Source organism: Eptesicus fuscus, chromosome 22, assembly GCF_027574615.1.
Source record: "Eptesicus fuscus isolate TK198812 chromosome 22, DD_ASM_mEF_20220401, whole genome shotgun sequence".
Classification (NCBI taxonomy): domain Eukaryota; kingdom Metazoa; phylum Chordata; class Mammalia; order Chiroptera; family Vespertilionidae; genus Eptesicus; species Eptesicus fuscus.
The window spans coordinates 18372268-18389707 of record NC_072494.1 but is presented as its reverse complement, the minus strand read 5'-3'; the positions used below and the strand labels follow the sequence as shown (position 1 = coordinate 18389707).

The 17440-nt window shown below is 39.5% G+C and overlaps 1 protein-coding gene across 2 annotated transcripts in view; it reads right to left on the bottom strand.

Moving 5' to 3' along the window:
* The window catches only part of DNM3 (dynamin 3), a 354491-nt gene that overhangs the window by 150238 nt on the left and 186813 nt on the right, over positions 1-17440 (bottom strand). The gene's annotated exons all lie outside the window — the stretch shown is intronic.

Here is a 17440-nt window from a genome sequence, read left to right as displayed (position 1 = left end):
ACACCTGTTGGCATAGAGGCAGAATCCTACCAAGTACTTGCTTATGTCAGTGCCTTGAAAAGGATAAATGTTCCCTATCAAAGGAATGTTTAAAAGACGTCACAGGTATTCGTTTTACAGAACATCCTCTACACCTATTACTCAGATCACCGTATTTGAAGACCTGAAAATAATTAAAAGAGTAACTCTCTGGTAAAGACCTAAGTCTAGATTAAACCAGATCGAAGTAAATGACCCTGACAAACTTTATTTTTCAGTTCTAAAGAAGAATTTGTGAGAAATGTTAATTACAGGAAAAAACTGAAATATTCTTTCAAACTGCTTAACACTATAACATTTTCAAAATTTAAAAAGAAAAATAGAAAAAGATATTTAAGGGGAAAGTGTTTTTCTCACTCCTGATTGTAGTATTTTTAAAGCAGGAAAAAAATACATTAGAAAGCCACTTTTTTGGTCTGCTTCACATGGCTATTTGTGTTTCTGAGTAATTGTCCCTATGACAACATCTTGCATTAAGCTACCTAACGTTGATCAGGAGGTCAGAATTTATTGCCAAATGTTTGGAAAGCAGCCCCTATGTATAGTATTTGACTCAAAATTATTTTTTTAACTTACAAATCACAAATTCTCTAAGGGAAATCTCAAAAGCTGATAAGCAACAACAGATATGCCATTTGATTATACTAGGTTTGAAGTATCTTCTTTATATGCAATTCCATATAAATAATCAAAAGCAGAGTTTAGGCAAGAAATTAAGCATTTTTCAATGACAAAAATAGCATGTATTGCTATTTCCTACCAGTATAAAAACCTTTACTAGCATAACTCCATGCCCGGTATATATTTGTCGATTGCTTTGAAGCACATGAATAGCACAAGAAATTTAACAAAATGATGGAGACAGACAGAACTAATTTTTCAATTCCTTTGCTAAAAAATATGCTTTAGCCAAAACATTGCCTCAGAGAATCATGCTTTTAGGAAATAAGGTAAGCAATCATTCAAGCAAAATGGATGAACCTCAATTAAAAAAAGATGACCACAGAGAGGTACTGCCTACATCGGTACTACCTCCTGGAGTTCAACAGCAATCAATTCCACAGAGTTCTTTCTTTTGCTCAATCTGAGTCTGGGAGCAATTTGCACTAATTTATTTTGTTTACTTTCCTTTGGAAGATGAAGTGTGGCTGAACATCCTTCTACTAAAATCTAATTTACTTAAAGGCAGTTGAGTCACATTTAAGCTTTTTCCCCAGTCAAAACAACACAGCTTCTTTCTTAAATTTATCCCCTTCGCTCTCCCCATACTGCCAGATTCTGAACTCAAATCATTTTAGTTGCTCTTCTATTGTCCCCTCCCAAAGTTTTCCATATCTCCCTTAAAAATATGGACAATAAAGTGGGATCATATCTCGTTAAATATATATGACCGATGCCAAGCTGAGGTAAAGCATTAGTCTTGATTTCTATACCTCCTATCTTCCTTTCTTCACCCCATTCCATCAATATTCTTGATTTAGTTCACTTTTTTAAAATGTTCTTAATTATACTGAAGTTAAGCTAAAAAATGGTCTGTGATAACACTCAGCTTTTGGCTTGCTTTCTTCAGCCCTGTACCATTCATTTGCTCCTCCTGACCTGCATTTCATGTTTTATTCATTATTTGACTGAACAGCAAGTGCCACGCTGTGTTTGGATCAGAAAGAAGGTAAACTCCAAAACATTTAGTGTCATCTAAAGACTAACGAACTTATTCTGAAGTCTTTCATCAAGATCACCAATGAAAAAAGTAAAATAACATTTGCCAATGTTACATCTGATAAGGGGTTAATATCTAAAATGTATAAAGAATTTATACAACTCAACGCCAAAAACAAACAATTCAATTAAAAAATGGACAAAGGATCTGAATAGACAAATCTCCAAAGAGGACATGCAGATGGCCTACAGAGATATGAAATGATGCTTAACATCACAAATCATCAGAGAAACGCAAATTATAACCACAAAGAGATATCAGGTCACACCTCTCAGAATGACTATCACCAATAAATCCACAAACAAGTGTTGAAGAGAATGTGGAGAAAAGGGAATCCTTGTGCATTGTTGGTCAGAATGCAGACTGGTATAGTCACTGTGGAAAACAGTATGGAGTTACCACAAAAAATTAAAAATGGAACTGCCTTATGACCCAACAATTCCACTTCTGGGAATTTTTCTGAAGAAACCCAAAACACTGATTCAACAGAATACAAACATCCCTATATTCATAACAGCATTGTTTACAATAGCCAAGATTTGGAAGCAGCCCAAGTGTCCATCAGTAGATGAGCAGATAAAACAGCTGTGGTACATTTACATAATGGAATACTACTCAGCTGTAAAAAGGAAGAAAATTTTACCTTTTGTGACAGTATAGATGACCTGGAGAGCATTAGGCTAAGTGATATAAGCCAGTAAGAGAAAGAGAAGTAGCATATGATTTCACTCATACATGGAATCTAATGAACACAATAAACTAACAAACAAATTAGAAAAAGACTCATAGAGAACAGACTTGAAGCTATCAGAGGGGAGGGGAGTTGTGGTGTTGGAGGAAAAAGATAAAGGGATTAAGCAAAGATAATAACAAACAAACAAACAAAAAAACCTCATAGACACAGACAACATTATCAGAGGGAGAGGGAGGTGGGGAAAGGTAGAAGAGGGTATAGGAGGTATAAATGGTGATGGAAGGAGACTTGACCATTGGTGGTGAACATACAATACAATATACAGGTGATGTATTATATAATTGCACACCTCAATAAATTCAAGAAAAAAGTAAAAAACAAATTACTTAAAAAAAAAGAGTAAAATAATCCAGTCCCCAAACCAAAGTTAATAAATTCACAGTGTTTTAAACAGTGTGTTTCAACCTATTAATAGAAGAATTGCTATGATTTTTAAGTAATTCACATTGAACAGTATATCCCAGACTAATAACGTTGCATTGTCCCGTAGTGAAAATCTATCACGGGCTCTAGCTGATACTGTGCATGGACTTCACAGAGATGCTCAGAAAACTCATCAACGAAGCACACGGGTCACTAAATTCTTGCTGCAGGACAGTAGCGAATCAGGAAGAGAGACTCAAGCTTCTTATGCTGCATCATTCAACTGATGAGTATATTGTCTTATTTCTAAAATACGGTTCATGAAAATCAACTTTGAGCTGGATCTTGTTCACTTTGGAAGGTAGAAGAACCATGTTCATACATATTGCTAAATTTCAAAGGAGGACCAATTCACTCGAAAAATTAAGTTCTGTGTGGGGCATGCTGTATGGGCTAAAACTCAGTGAGAGATGAACACACAGCACAGAAGTCATTTAATGATGGAAACGTACTTTCAAGGAAAAGCCCTTCTTCTGAAGAGATTACGGTGAAAAAAGTGTGAGCCAATGAGGATAGGTGGAGGTCTGAGGGATGTAATGGGGGGCTTGTTCTTTCCCACTGATGCCCCTCTTCCCCAGCCTATCAACTTTTTGCATAGCTTGGCAGTGACTAGATAGCTGAAAGAGACAGAATTTAATAACCAATGCCAATGGGTCTCAAATTGCAAGATACTTTTCCTATGGAAGTATGTGGCCATTTAAATGACTCGATTCCTTTGCCTCTCATTTTGTACCATTTTTGTATGTAATCATGTATACATACCAGTCAGCAAAACAAACCTTATGTTTAAAGCCTGACCATGGCATAAAGAGGAGAACCATTAGAACACCACCGAGATTATTCACACTGAGGATTATGATGTTAATATTTAAAGCAACATCTAGAGCAGTGGTTTTCTCAACCTTTCTAATGCCGCGGCCCTTTAATACAGTTCCTCATGTTGTGGTGACCCCCAACCATGAAATTATTTTCGTTGCTACTTCATAACTGTAATTTTGCTACTGTTATGAATCGTAATGTAAATACCTGTGTTTTCCGATGGTCTTAGGTGACCCTGTTAGCGGTTCTCAACCTCTGAGTCACAACCCACAGGTTGAGAACCGCTGCTATAGAGCCTCAGACCATCGGAAAACACAGATATTTACATTACGATTCATTAACAGTAGCAAAATTACAGTTATGAAGTAGCAACGAAAATAATTTCATGGTTGGGGGTCACCACAACATGAGGAACTGTATTAAAGGGTCGGGGCATTAGAAAGGTTGAGAACCACTGATCTAGAGTATCAAAAGCCATGATGCTTAAAACTAATTCACATAGTACAGTGTTAAGAAATATTTTATTTAATAGTAAGTACTTTTTCTAAAGTATCAATGTTTTTCTTTATGACACATTAAAACTATAATTGAAGTTATTATTCTTATTCTTTTTTTTTTTTTTTTTTTTTTTTTTTTGTATCTTTAGGTAGGCACCAGAGTAGTGGTTGAGTGTACAAACTGAAGCTAGGTGGTCTGAGTATATATCCAATTCTACCACCTACTTTGCTTATGTGACCTTGGGAACATTATTTGTCATCCTTATGATTTTGGGGTGGTTTTGAGGACTGTATGAATTAATCTATGATAGCATTATTTAAACAAATAATAGGATATTGTTAAATAAACCTGAGCATTTGTGTAAATACAATTGATTTGAAAGACTTAAATCATTCTTTCTTTTTAACAATTGTTCTTACCCTTTAAATTCATCCCAAACAAAACTCCCTAAAGGCACAGATTTTATGTTATTTATCTTTCTAGCTCAGCACGGTGTCTACAACATGGTAGGAGTCTGAAAAATGTTTATGGAGTAAATGAGTGAATGAGAGAACAAATGAATGGAGAGACTGGACGTTTATTTTTACATCTTGTCTGAAAAATGGCACTTTTCAAGGACACAAGATCCCTTGGCAATGATGCAGGCTGAGACAATTATGTATTAGTTATTAAGTGTAGTCAGCTAAAAGTTTTCAGATTGGAAGCTAAAGAAAAGATTTTCTTTAAGTTAAATAAAAGTCTATTAAATAAACCTTAAATAATTCAGCCTCTCTTTTCCACCATAAAGTGGGAAATTAAGCTGTGAAAAGTTTTAATCTAGTTAAGTATAGGATGGATTTAACTTTATAATCTTGATCTCACAGACTTTTTCAAAGCCCAAGGCCTACTGAATTCAGACATGAGTGTCCGTTCCTCCAAAATGTGGGTCTGTACGATCCTATCATGTTTCTTAAAGGGGGATCACAATTGCACGGCTGGTCTTTGTGTTTTAAATGTTAACATTTTCACTATTCACAATCCATTTTATCTTCATCAGGTGTATTCCTCTTTAAATGCTTACTTCATAACATATTTAAATTGCATAAGAACTAGTACACAGAAAACTAAAACAGAATCTCCAGAATACTTTTTTTTTTTTTTTTGCAAATAAGAGAAGTTCAACAACACTTCTCCAATTTATTCCACCCATACACCTCTTTTATGTAGAGTTTTAAATAGCTAAATTAAAACACTAGAGTAAAATTCTCCTGCCCCTTGGGACAATCTAAAACTGAAAAAAAAAAAAGAGGGGTTCCCTGCTCATCTCACTCTCAAAGTTATTTCTGCCTCCCAAAGACCAGAATGAGACTTTCGTTTTAATCTTAACTGAAGCGAATGTTATAGTCGTATTACTACTCATCAACAGGAAGCACAATTACTCATCCATTCCACTGAGACATCTACGATCATGAGGATGCTACACATTTTCTCCCTTCTTAAAGGATCCTATGTGATGGGATTAAATTTCACAAATTCCAAAATACGTGAATGCTATGTGATTTTAAAATTTAATCCCTTTGCCATTCCCTTTAGTTTTGCACAGCTTGTTTATCTTCTTCCTGCTAGCACAAAATGCAGTGCAGAAATGGAAACCAGATTGCTGTGTACAGTGAATTTCATGTGGTTTCCACATTTCTCCTGGCAGCCGTTTCCCAGCAGACGCTCATCTAACAAATTCCTCCTTGAGTGATTGTTAAGTAAGACGGCATCTGCAGTCTTGTGGCACATTCTAAGCACACTCTTGCATGCCCTGCAAAAGGTGGGCAGTGCGTTACGGCAACCTGTAAGGCAGTTTGCATTGAGAGCCTTTGTCAAGGTAAATCAAGATGTTAAAATGTAATTGAGGAAGGTGCTATGGTGACCTTGCTTAAGAAGGAATTCCCCTTCTTTGCCTTTTCACATTCAGGAAAATCTCACAATAATCAATATGCATTTATTGACCTGATTCCTTGAGGGAAGCCATTGGGCAGTGTGCATGGAAACTACAGGAAGGGTTCCTGCCCTCAAGGAGCTTGCAATCAAGTGAAAAAGAGGAGACATAAATACCAGACCGAGTCAGGCAACAGTTTGGGAAGAATCAGCAGAGCATAAGCAAAGATTAATGAATGACTGGGATGGACGATGAGGTCTACATGGTTATGGGGAAATATTTAGTACAAGGTATCTCTGGAGACATAAAAAAGCTGATTTAAAGTAAAACAGAGCAATCAACCTAAAACTCTACCGTTCTCCTCCCTTCTGAAGATATTTAATTTTTTTAAGTCAAAAGTCACTGCTTCATAAGAGAATTATTTCAAAGCCACAAGGAAGTATCAAAGTAATTTAATTTAATTTGAGATCTATTTGTTCTTAAGCAATGAATACGTGGGGTTAAGTGAATCTGACTGAAATGTTAAGAAGAAAAAATAGCCTGGCCAGCATGGCTCAGTGGTTGAGTGTCAACCTATGAACCAGGTAGGTCACGATTTGATTCTTGGTCACAGGCAGCCGATCAATGATTCTCTCTCATCATTGATGTTTCTGTCTCTTTCTCTCCCTTCCTCTCTGAAATCAATAAACATATATTTTTAAAAATCTCATTAAACAGTGTAATACCTATCTTCACTGGTAGCTCAATTCTAACCCCTGTTCTGAAGAAGACTCAGGAAGAAGTGGGGCTGGAGAAAAAAAGGCAAGAGCTACAGAAAGTGTCACACTGAGCACAGTGGGGAGAAAGGTGCATGAAGAAGCAATAAGCCTATTGTACTGAATGCCCTTGGATTACTTGGTGGAGATACAGTATAGGACATTAACACATATCTCTACCTTTGGCCACAATAATTAGTTTAATTAATATTCTCTGCTCCTCTTCTCTTTCATCATCCAGGGCCATACAAAACTCACCAAAGGGGAAAGGGTATCTGCTACAGCACCACGGTCATCTGCCCCCAGGCAGCACCATGACAATTCTCCAAATTGTTGTCCTATGAATTGTGGTAGAATGTTGTCAGAAACAGCCCAATCCATTTTGCCCATACCCTCTAATTCAGGCCTTCTCCCAGCCACCTCTCATTATTTGACAAATGAGAACATGAAAAACAGAACTAGCAGCAATCTATTCTGGTGTTCCTTCTCTTATACCTCAGTTGTACCCAAGAAAGCAAAGGTTTGATTTAACCTCAAAGAAGTACAATTTGTTTAAGAAAGATGAAATTTTGAAATCATATACAATTACTTAAATCTGTATAAGTACTAAATTACCAAATATATTCTGCCTGGGGCACTGAGCGACTTGGCCTTAGTATTTTTACTAAGAATGTTAATTCAAAACTTCTGTGTCACAGTTGTACTATACACTGGTAAGCGATGGGAACTGTATTATGAAAATGATCTTACAAAGAAGTTTTCAACATGGCCTTTCTAAACAGTCTCCATCAGCACACATACATTGAAAATTCACAGCAACTCTCCTACATTGAATGTGAAGGAGATGTGTACTGTGTGCTGTGGGAATGGTAGCGTGAAAGGAGGAATTTTATATACTGGAAAAATCCTGAATATCGACCTAATAAAAGAGTAACATGCTAATTGACCGTACCTTCACGACGCCCACCAGCCAATCAGGAGTATGCAAATTAACCCAACAAAGATGGCAGGTTAATTTGCATACACAGGCGCAGAGCGGCTGGGGGCGGGGCAGGACGCAGGCATTCCGCACCACCCCAGCTGCTCCAGGCCTCTGGGCAAGCGTGGGAAGGTGGAAAGGCGGCTCCAGCCAGAGCAAAGGCAGTGCCGGCAGCCAGGGGAAGGACAGCCCATTCTTGCACGAATCTTTGTGCATCAGGGCTCTAGTATACATATAATACCCCAGATAAATGCACTGAAGATGCTGCAGTGTAAGAATGCAACAGAAATGGCATTCATCTATATGAAGCTGAATATACAACATATAATCTGAACAAAATCAAATTAAACAATAATAAAGTTAGAGTTCACATTAACAAATTGAATCCAACCTAACCAGTATTAACAATGCTGGGTGACCAACACCAATTATTTTATGATCTAAAGACAAAGATGGAATTAAAGTTGACCTTGATTTAGAAAGCACAGATAGGGCAAATTTTACTGGAAAATCAACTCCCACTAGCTCTCTTGTATGTTGTTAAAGGTTAAAAAAAAATGAGGGACTCAACTTTCCAAAAATTAACCAATTGAAATTACAGGACTGAAAATTTCATGGTCTGGAATCATAAAAAAGGGAGGGAAGTCCAATATCCTCAAAACTGGCTTCTCTGCTGGCAAAGGCAATTACTTCTAGAAAAGTCAAAAGATTCCTTTTATGCCACTCATTCCAGCTCTCATTTTCTCTTGTTTAGAGAACTTGAACGAAAAACAAAACAAAACTAAGTTCTTTTGTGAGCTTCTCTTTAGTAATAATGTCATAAGGCCCTAAAAATGCAAGTTGAACTCTAAACATTGGCTCCAATATACATGTGTACTGGACCAGGCCCAAACATTTTTGTTTTATGTTCTTTTTTAATTGATTTTTACAGAGAGAGGAAGGGAGAGGGAAAGAGAGATAGGAACATCGATCGGCTGCCTCCTGCATGACTCCTTCTGGGGATTGAGCCTGCAACTAGGTCATGTGCCCTGACCAGAATTTGAACTGCAATCTCTTGGTTCTCGGGTTGACACTCAACCAACTGAGCCACACCAGCCAGGCCAGGCCCAAACATTTTCAATGGGGTCCAAACCCCTTATAGAAAACAAAACAAAACAAAACAACTATCTAAAAATCTACTAGTTCTCCAGCAAAACGAACTAGTAGTATTTCAAAAGCAATCCTAATCAATTCTGGCCAATGAAACCCAAGAGTAGTTCTTTATTTAAAAAAAAAAAAAAAGATGAAATAAAAAGCAAGTAAATTGTACCAGAGAAAGATGTTTCATTACAAGGCAGGTTGGGAGGAAAACGATTTTCCCCAACCAAAACGGAACTAGTTCACAAAGGGTGTGTGCAGGTTTTACTAGTAAATGCAGTCAGTGGTGGCTCCACCAGCGCAGAAATCAATGCCGAGATAATGCATTTTCAAAATTACAAAGGCATTTCCTATCTAATTTACACTTGTTAGCCTTCAACTGTTGCTATAAAGCTGTGACAGGCACAATCTTTTAAAGAATATGACTAAAATGTGCACACACCAAAACTAACGTCTAAGGTTACAAAGAAAGTATTGCACATGCTCTAGTCTTGAAGAGCGTTACTTTAAAGAAGGAATTGATTTTGATGTTGGTAACTGTCATATAGTGGTCTGGTTTAGTTTAAAAATATACATACATACACATATATGTACTCACACACATTTATACACACACAGATTTTTATATGTATAGGGTGTCCCCTCAAAATGTATACACATTATAAAGGCAATGTTTATTAAAATACATTTCATTTTCAAAGTGTAATGGAATATTGAGCTATATGCTGTTAAAGTGTGTATACATTTTGAGGGATACCCTGTACAGACAAATTACAATAAAAGTGGGTAAACTCAAAGGTCAGGAAACTCAAAGTCATTCTGGGCTTTTCAAAAAGATTTTCTAAAAAGTGATCTTCAGGAGCCACCTCCCACGACAGTGTTTTAAAAACAATCTGTTGTCCTTCTTCCAGAATCAAGTGTTTTCTTCTATTTTTACTTGTTTTATGTACACATCATTTATTTATCCAATGAGATTACCAGCACCTTAAGGAAAATAACACGCTTTCTTCCTGAATACTTGCTGTGGCCCGGGCTCTAGAGTCACGGGACCTGGTTTGGAATCGTGGTCAGTAACTGAACCAGGGTGGGAGCCTGGCTGGGCCTCACAGCAGCACCTAACCCGCTTGAGATCCCCCTCTGGCCAGGCCTCCTCCAAGCTTCTCTCACACATTAGCCCATTTAATCCTCAGAGGAACCTATTTTACAGATGAGGAAAGAGGAGCTCAGAATTGTCACATAAATGCCAATGTCAATCCTAAAGCCAGGATTCAAACCCAGGAGCCCTCCCACCGCACTGCCTCCTGCAGTTCCCACTTCACCTATAGCCCTGAAGAAACCCTACCTACCTTTCAGGGTTCTTGGATTAGATTAAAGTGAAAACCACTAGCATGGGGGTTGGTATCAAATGAGTGCTCAAAAAGAGAAGTATTAAACAAAACAGACTGTTAGACATGGAACACAGGACACTCTCCTTTCTTTACAGCTTCTACCCTGCGGTCGGGAGTATCAATGAAGTTACAATTGGATTCCATATGGCAAATTGAAGCCATTGTTGATGGATTAATACACGAATCATATAAGTGCTTATAAAAATATGTGATTCACACTCATTTGCAATATGTAAATAAACTTTGCATGAACTAATGTATACACCAAGTGCTTTTTGTTATCTGTAAGAGAAAAGCAAATTCCCACTATGGCAATTTGGAGTATTCTAATGTGGTCTCATATATACCTTGAGTAAATTCTCTGGAGACTGAACAGAATTGAGAAGCCAGTTGTAGTATCTACATACAACATACTCAACTAAGCAGATTTATGTTGGATCAAACCCTTTAAAAAAATTTTTATTGATTGATTTTTAGAGGGGGGTGGGAGGGAAAGAGAGTGTGCACATGTTAGAGACAGAGAGAGAGAGAGAGTGAGAAACATTGATTTGTTGTTCCACCTATCCATGTATTCATTGGTTGATTTTTACATGTGCCCTGACTGGGATCGAACCCACAACCTTGGCATATCGGGACAACATTCTAACCAACTGAGCTTCCCGGCCAAGGCTGGATCAAACCCTTTTAACAATTCATGTAATTTGTGTTTCCCCTTCTGCATATACCAGAGAATTATAAATCCTCGAATAAAGATCCTGTGCCATGGATTATGCAAGCGTGCCTAGCATCACTGGAAGACTTGGAGCTTCTAAACTGACCTACTGTATAACAGCCGGTACTCTGGGCGAAGCAGAAAGCTTCCCTTCCCACCCATATTTCCTTGTAGTCACTGTGCTTCACTTGCACCCGCAGCCAGCCACAGAAAGGATACTCTCTCTACCCCTGAGGAAAGTGGTTTGAGTCTGCATGAGGCACGGACTGGTTTTTTCTTGCTTCTGGATATCATGCGTGCTTGCTCATTTCTGAGGTGCATTCAGGAAATAAAGTACTAGTGATGCCAAAAGACATCAGGAGTCAATATTGTAAACTGGTCAGTGACCCGAGGACACCGTAGTCCTCCTGTCCCAGTGAGCCAGTGCTCATTGGACAGTCCGATTGTACGTGGAATACGAGGGGAGGTCAGGGCACATAGCATTCAGATGATGCTCGCGAGCCTTTGGGGGTGTTGCATCAGGCGGCAGGCAGCATTCCTGGTGTGCTCTCACTCACAATCTGCTTGAGAGGGCCAGCACCAATTTTCCAATCCCTTTATCTTGCATTCCCCGAAAGATCTCAAGAAAGTGCCTCAGATTTTCCTGGAGTCATAAATCATGTATTTACCTTCACGTGACTGGTTTTCCATGGACCCAGAGTTTTCAGGTCTGCCTGCCGGATGTATTATGTTACTGAAATTCAGAAATGGCTGTTGTGCACGCCAGTGGTTAGGAAAACTCGAAGATGTAACATTATCTTTCTCAACTGATTTGAGGAAAGAATGTTCATAAAATATATACTGCTTTTGGTTAGGGGCTGATTTCTAAATAAACAGACTCCGCAATGGAAATTCTAGAGACAGGCAAAACAAAACTTGCATTTGTAAATGTACGTTTTTTAAAATCAGCTCTCTCACAATCTCTGCAAACTTTTGCAAGCATTCTGAAGACTGTCAAGTCAGCTGCGTTAGGTTGACTTGGGGCTGTTTTAGGGCTGTTTCGATTTAGGGCTGTTTCCGTGTAACTTGGTTTTCAGTTGGGAAAGGGAAATCTGTCAAGTCTTCCCTATTTCACAGCCTTTGGTCTGGCATCTCAGGCTAAGAGGGCCCTTCCCTGTGGGGAGCTGGAGGCAGCCATTTGTTGAGAGTCAGGAGGGAGGGAAAGGGGGAAAGAAAGCTCTGCTATGACAAGTCTGCCAGTCCTCATGGGCCCCAACAAAATAGGAAACACTGGTGATTAAGGGACTGGATGCCTCCAATAAAAAAAAAAAAAAAGTGCTAATCCACACCACACTAAGTGGGGCTATCTTCCCTAATTTGCAATGAACTGGGGTCAACTAGATTTTTATCTCACACACAAACTGGGAAGGAGAAAACAACAAGAAAGGAAATGGCACAGCTTAGTTAGATCCTGCTTTTCACACAAGATTGTATGACCGATAGCTACACAGGATGCTTCCAGAAGATTAGAAGGCCAAAAATAAGCAAGGAAATATGGCTGGCCCGATGTTCCCATTTATTTCTAAAAGAATGATGAATCAGAGACATAACAGCAATACACATATACTGTGTAAATGTTAAAATTGCACCAAGGCTTTCGTATAAGATAAAAATAAGATAGCTTTAACTCTTGAGTTGTCATGATAAAGGTTAGGTCAGAAACCAAATGCATACTACGCATAGCTTTTACTCAATCTTCCCACAGTTGAATGCAGAATATTTTCAAACTTTTTCAACTCGTGGCACAAATAGATGTGGCATGCCAAAACGATGTGTTTTTTGCCAATCTTATAAAAATATATAGATATAATTTTGACTCAATCACACTAGATGACTGTTGTTGCGTGGGCTGTTGTCATTTTTTTATTTGACAATCTAAGGGAAAAAAGGTCAGTACAACTTGACTAAACAGTCAGGTGTTCATGTTTTAAAAATTCTTGCAGTGCACTGGTTGAAATCGCTGGTTTAATGGATGGCCTACTATAGGCTAGTTTAAAAAAAGTATAAAGATACTATCCCTGTCTTCAATTAGCTTATATTTTACTAGAGGCCTGGTGCACGAATTCGTGCATGGGTTGGGTCCCTTGGGGTGGCCTGTGGGGATCGGGTGGAAACCCACAGTCCAACGCTGCCTGCCGCTCCTGCCTGCTGCTCCCACTCATTCCGGCCCCTCTGTGCCTGCTGCGGGATCCCTCCCAGTCAGTCTCGATCGAGACGTTGGGAGGATCTGGACCCATTAGGCCTGCATCTGACGCCCGTCCCGAGGGAGACTGGGAGGGCCGGGACCCATTAGGCCCTCCAGGCAGGTGGTAGGACACCCTTGCCGGTCCGGGATCCAGATTCGTCCTGCTGACGTTTGCACCAGTTGTCAGGAGCCACCTGGCGGCTGCTTTTATATCGTTTCTTCCTTGCAGAGTGTCTATGGAGGGGAAGCTGCCACAGTGCCCAAGGCCGACTTCCAGGAGGCTGGCAGTGCAGGTCCATCAGTACCTGTCTTGTTTTCCAAAGATTGGACCTGTAGGACTACTGAGGGAGGGAGTGGCTGCCACTAGGCTGGTGGGCCACCAGGACGGGTCAGTCAGCTGAGCGGGCGCTCCCGCTGTGGGAGCACAGTGACCACCAGGGGGCAGCTCCTGTGTTAAGCGTCTGCCCCTTGGGGGTCAGTGCGCATCACAGCAACCGGTTGTTTGGTCGCTTAGGCTTTTATATATATAGATTCGGGGGGAAAGCATCCAAATATGTAAAATAATAAATAGTACACATAACATTTCAGTCCAAAACTAAGAGAAGGCTACAAATTAGTAACAGGAATTCTAAGTGCCATAAGAATTCCGTAGGGAGAAAAATCATCTCTGTGGGTTAACAATATGCTTCTGATCACAGGCATCTGAGTTAAAAAAAAAAAAAAAAAAAGCTGAGTTCTGTTATTTACTGTAATTCCACCAAGTTATTACTTAACCTCTCTAAACCTCGATTTTCATCATCAATAAAATGGGAATGATAATGGTATCTAGCCCATAAAATGATTATAAGAAACTGATACATTTTATATGAAAGGATTTTGTAATCTGTAGAGAAGCTATAAAATGACCCTTGCAAAGATAGTAAACAGAATCACACCAAATTACAATTAATTTGGGAGAACAGAAGGTGGAGGGGGAAATGATGAACTTTTTCTTAACCTACTTTCTATTGTTTGAAAGTTTAAGGCCCAGGCACTAATCTTATAACAAAACATTTAAAGCAATATAAATACTATCTGAAGTGTGCATATATGGATGTCACAGAACACCCTAATTGTAAACACTAATAACCCTGTTTCTTTATAAGTACATAGAAACAAGTCTCCACCTGGTTTCAATTTGAGAATTTCTAAAGTCACAAAATTTTGCCAAGCTTGGGAATAATAACCAACTGAAACCGTTTATTTTCCAAGACATTTTAAAACAGAGCAAGTTTTGTAGTCAACCAAAACCATCCATTGATGCAAACAATCAGTTTGGTCAATACCTTTTAAAATAAGTTAAATAACATCAGTTTTCAAAGGCAAGTCTTTTGTCATCACTAACTTTGCTTTCTAGAGCCCATCACATTTAACTGATAACTTTACAGACCTGGAAAAGTCCTCAGGCCATTTCCAAAGGAATGCCAAGAACTTTCCATAGAGGCAAGGCAACATTTTAGATTAAACTTGATCACAGATTAGCATTCCTAACACTACAAGTAAGTGTGAGCTCTTTGAGGGCAGGAATCATACCTCCTTAAACTTTATTTATTTATTTTTTGAATCCTCACCCGAGGATACTCTTTTCACTGATATTCCAGACAGAGTGGAATGGAGGGAGGAGGAGGGGGGAGAAATATCAATGTGAGAGAGACATGACCGGCTGTCCTGTATGCACCCTGACCAGGGGTGGGCAGTGAACCCACAACCGAGGTACATGCCCTTGACTGAGAATCAAACCTGAGACCCATCCGTCCGTGGGCCGATGCTCTAACCACTGAGTTAAACCAGCAGGTCAGGGCATATCTTCTTAAATGTTATATGCCCAGTTCCTGGCACTGTGACTAGCATATGAGTAGGCAGCAGGAATAAATACTAGTTGAACTATTTGGAGGAAAGACAAATCTAAAACACTCTGAACAATTGCATGCCCAGTGAGGCAGGCTCATATGCTAAGGGGACACAATCTTTATACTTGTTTCTGTAGAAAAAATCTCTTACAATGCTTCAAAAGGAGGAAGGATTAAGTTTGAGTTCCTTGAATAAAACATTATAAAAACCCCTACTTGAGAAAGGGATCTCTCCCCTATTTGAGAAAATACAGATGTGTGAACCAAGATGAAATCATGGAGCAGTCTGATCAGAACCACCTTTCATCTGCCTTACCCAAAATTTCCAAAGCGTGTTTCATCGATATAAATAGCAGAGGGCAGAGGAAGGGCTTCCGCTATGGTGGCAGAACCGAGCCCACACCTGGAAGCCGGGGCTCCTGGCTGACTACTGTCCCTCTGGCTCATGGCTCCTCTAGGATGACTTGTGAAGAAACAGACAGACACTCAAAAAGGATGGAATTGGTATCCACATGTAATAGGACTCCTCTGTTGTATGTATGTACTCACATTTGCCTTTTTCCAGTATTCTACAAGGAGTTGAGGCATACTGGGCTTGCTCAAGCACTAGGCCCTGAAGACACAAGTATGGAAGCTGAGGAACAGGGACACGAGGTAATCCTTCTGATTTCCATGGATGATTTCGATCTCTCTGTGAATGATGTACCTGAGGCTAATCTCCCCATTCCATCTTAAACTGCTGGATAATTCATTTGCATCTTATTTCATCTTCCTCCCGAGGTAAACGGGGCTCATAATAACTTTTGAAGTCTTTCATGATATGTTCATTCAAGAGAAGACATTTCGGGGAAAGCAAATACTTTAAGACATTTCTCCCTTGAAGCTTTTTTGAAATATTCAGCCCAGAGTACTTAAAGAGAGCTATATTCTTCTGCTTCTAAAAAGTATTGCAGAAGGCCAGTAGACATGAATTGCTTTGGCTGTAATTGTTTAGAGAACGCTAAGTCTCTTAGTTGGGCTACTCATATTAAATGTGGAAGCTACCTAGGAATTTTCTCACATTTTGATCTTGGGAAGGGCAATTAATCAAGGTCACATTTGAGGACCTCTAACTTGAATCAGAATTCTATGATGGGAGAGTCAGATCTGCACACTCGGAATAGTCACCAGTATATATAATTGAAAACAGAAAGGACAGGAGAAGAAAAGGAGATGCCTGTGGGCTGATATGTTATAACCTTTGGTCAAGCGGTACTTGGCAAATTTCAACAGATTTAGTCAAGCAGAGATAAAACTAGCAGCAGAACACCATGAGAACAAAACAAAAAATGATCACACAGAATTGGGGATGACCAGTGAAAAACAACGCTGGACCTAATATAGCATGGATCTACCAGAGGCAGTTTGGTGGGATCCTGGAGTCATTATTTCATGGTGGAGGCTGGCAATCCTAACTTTCCAGTTTCTTTAGGTCAAGCTATAGCACAGCGTTCAGAGCAGCAGCCAATGTCACTGAGGGAAAGGAGGAAGGCCACATGTGGAACTAATTACTCATGGAGAGGCCATGACAAAGAACATTTCTCCAGACTTTTCATGGGGGCTTCACTTTCAGGAAGTTGCTATAATTACTGTTCAAGTCTAGAGCAGCCTGCAAGCCGCTGACAGATCCAGCAGAGGAGGAGGAGGAGGAGGAGGAGGAGGAGGGAAAGGAGGAGGAGGGAAAGGAGGAGGAGGAGGAGGAGGAGGAGGAGGAGGGAGAGGAGGAGGAGGAGGAGGAGGAGGGACAAAGAGAGAGGGGAAAATGAACTTATCAGCCCTTTTTGACGAGTGAAATACCAGAAAATAAAGTACCACAGGAAAGCACACGTGCGCGCGCGCACACACACACACATACACACCAAAAAAAAAAAAAAAAAAGATTTCCTAAGGAGCCCTGGCTTCCAGCGCTCTGCTTTCTGTTTACTTTCTTATCTACCCTGTGTCTTCAAGTGACTTTCTAGCCCAGATCAGACAGCAAATTTGTCCTACTCCGCTGACTCCCTTTCAGTTGGCCACAGCAGAACTGTACATCTCAACTCTTTTTTTACAGCTTTTCCATACTGGGGCCCACTTCCTGCCCAGTTGAGGGAAAAAATCTGGCCTGAAGATGAAATGACTGTTTAACATTACACCAGAACATCTGGTACCATTTTAC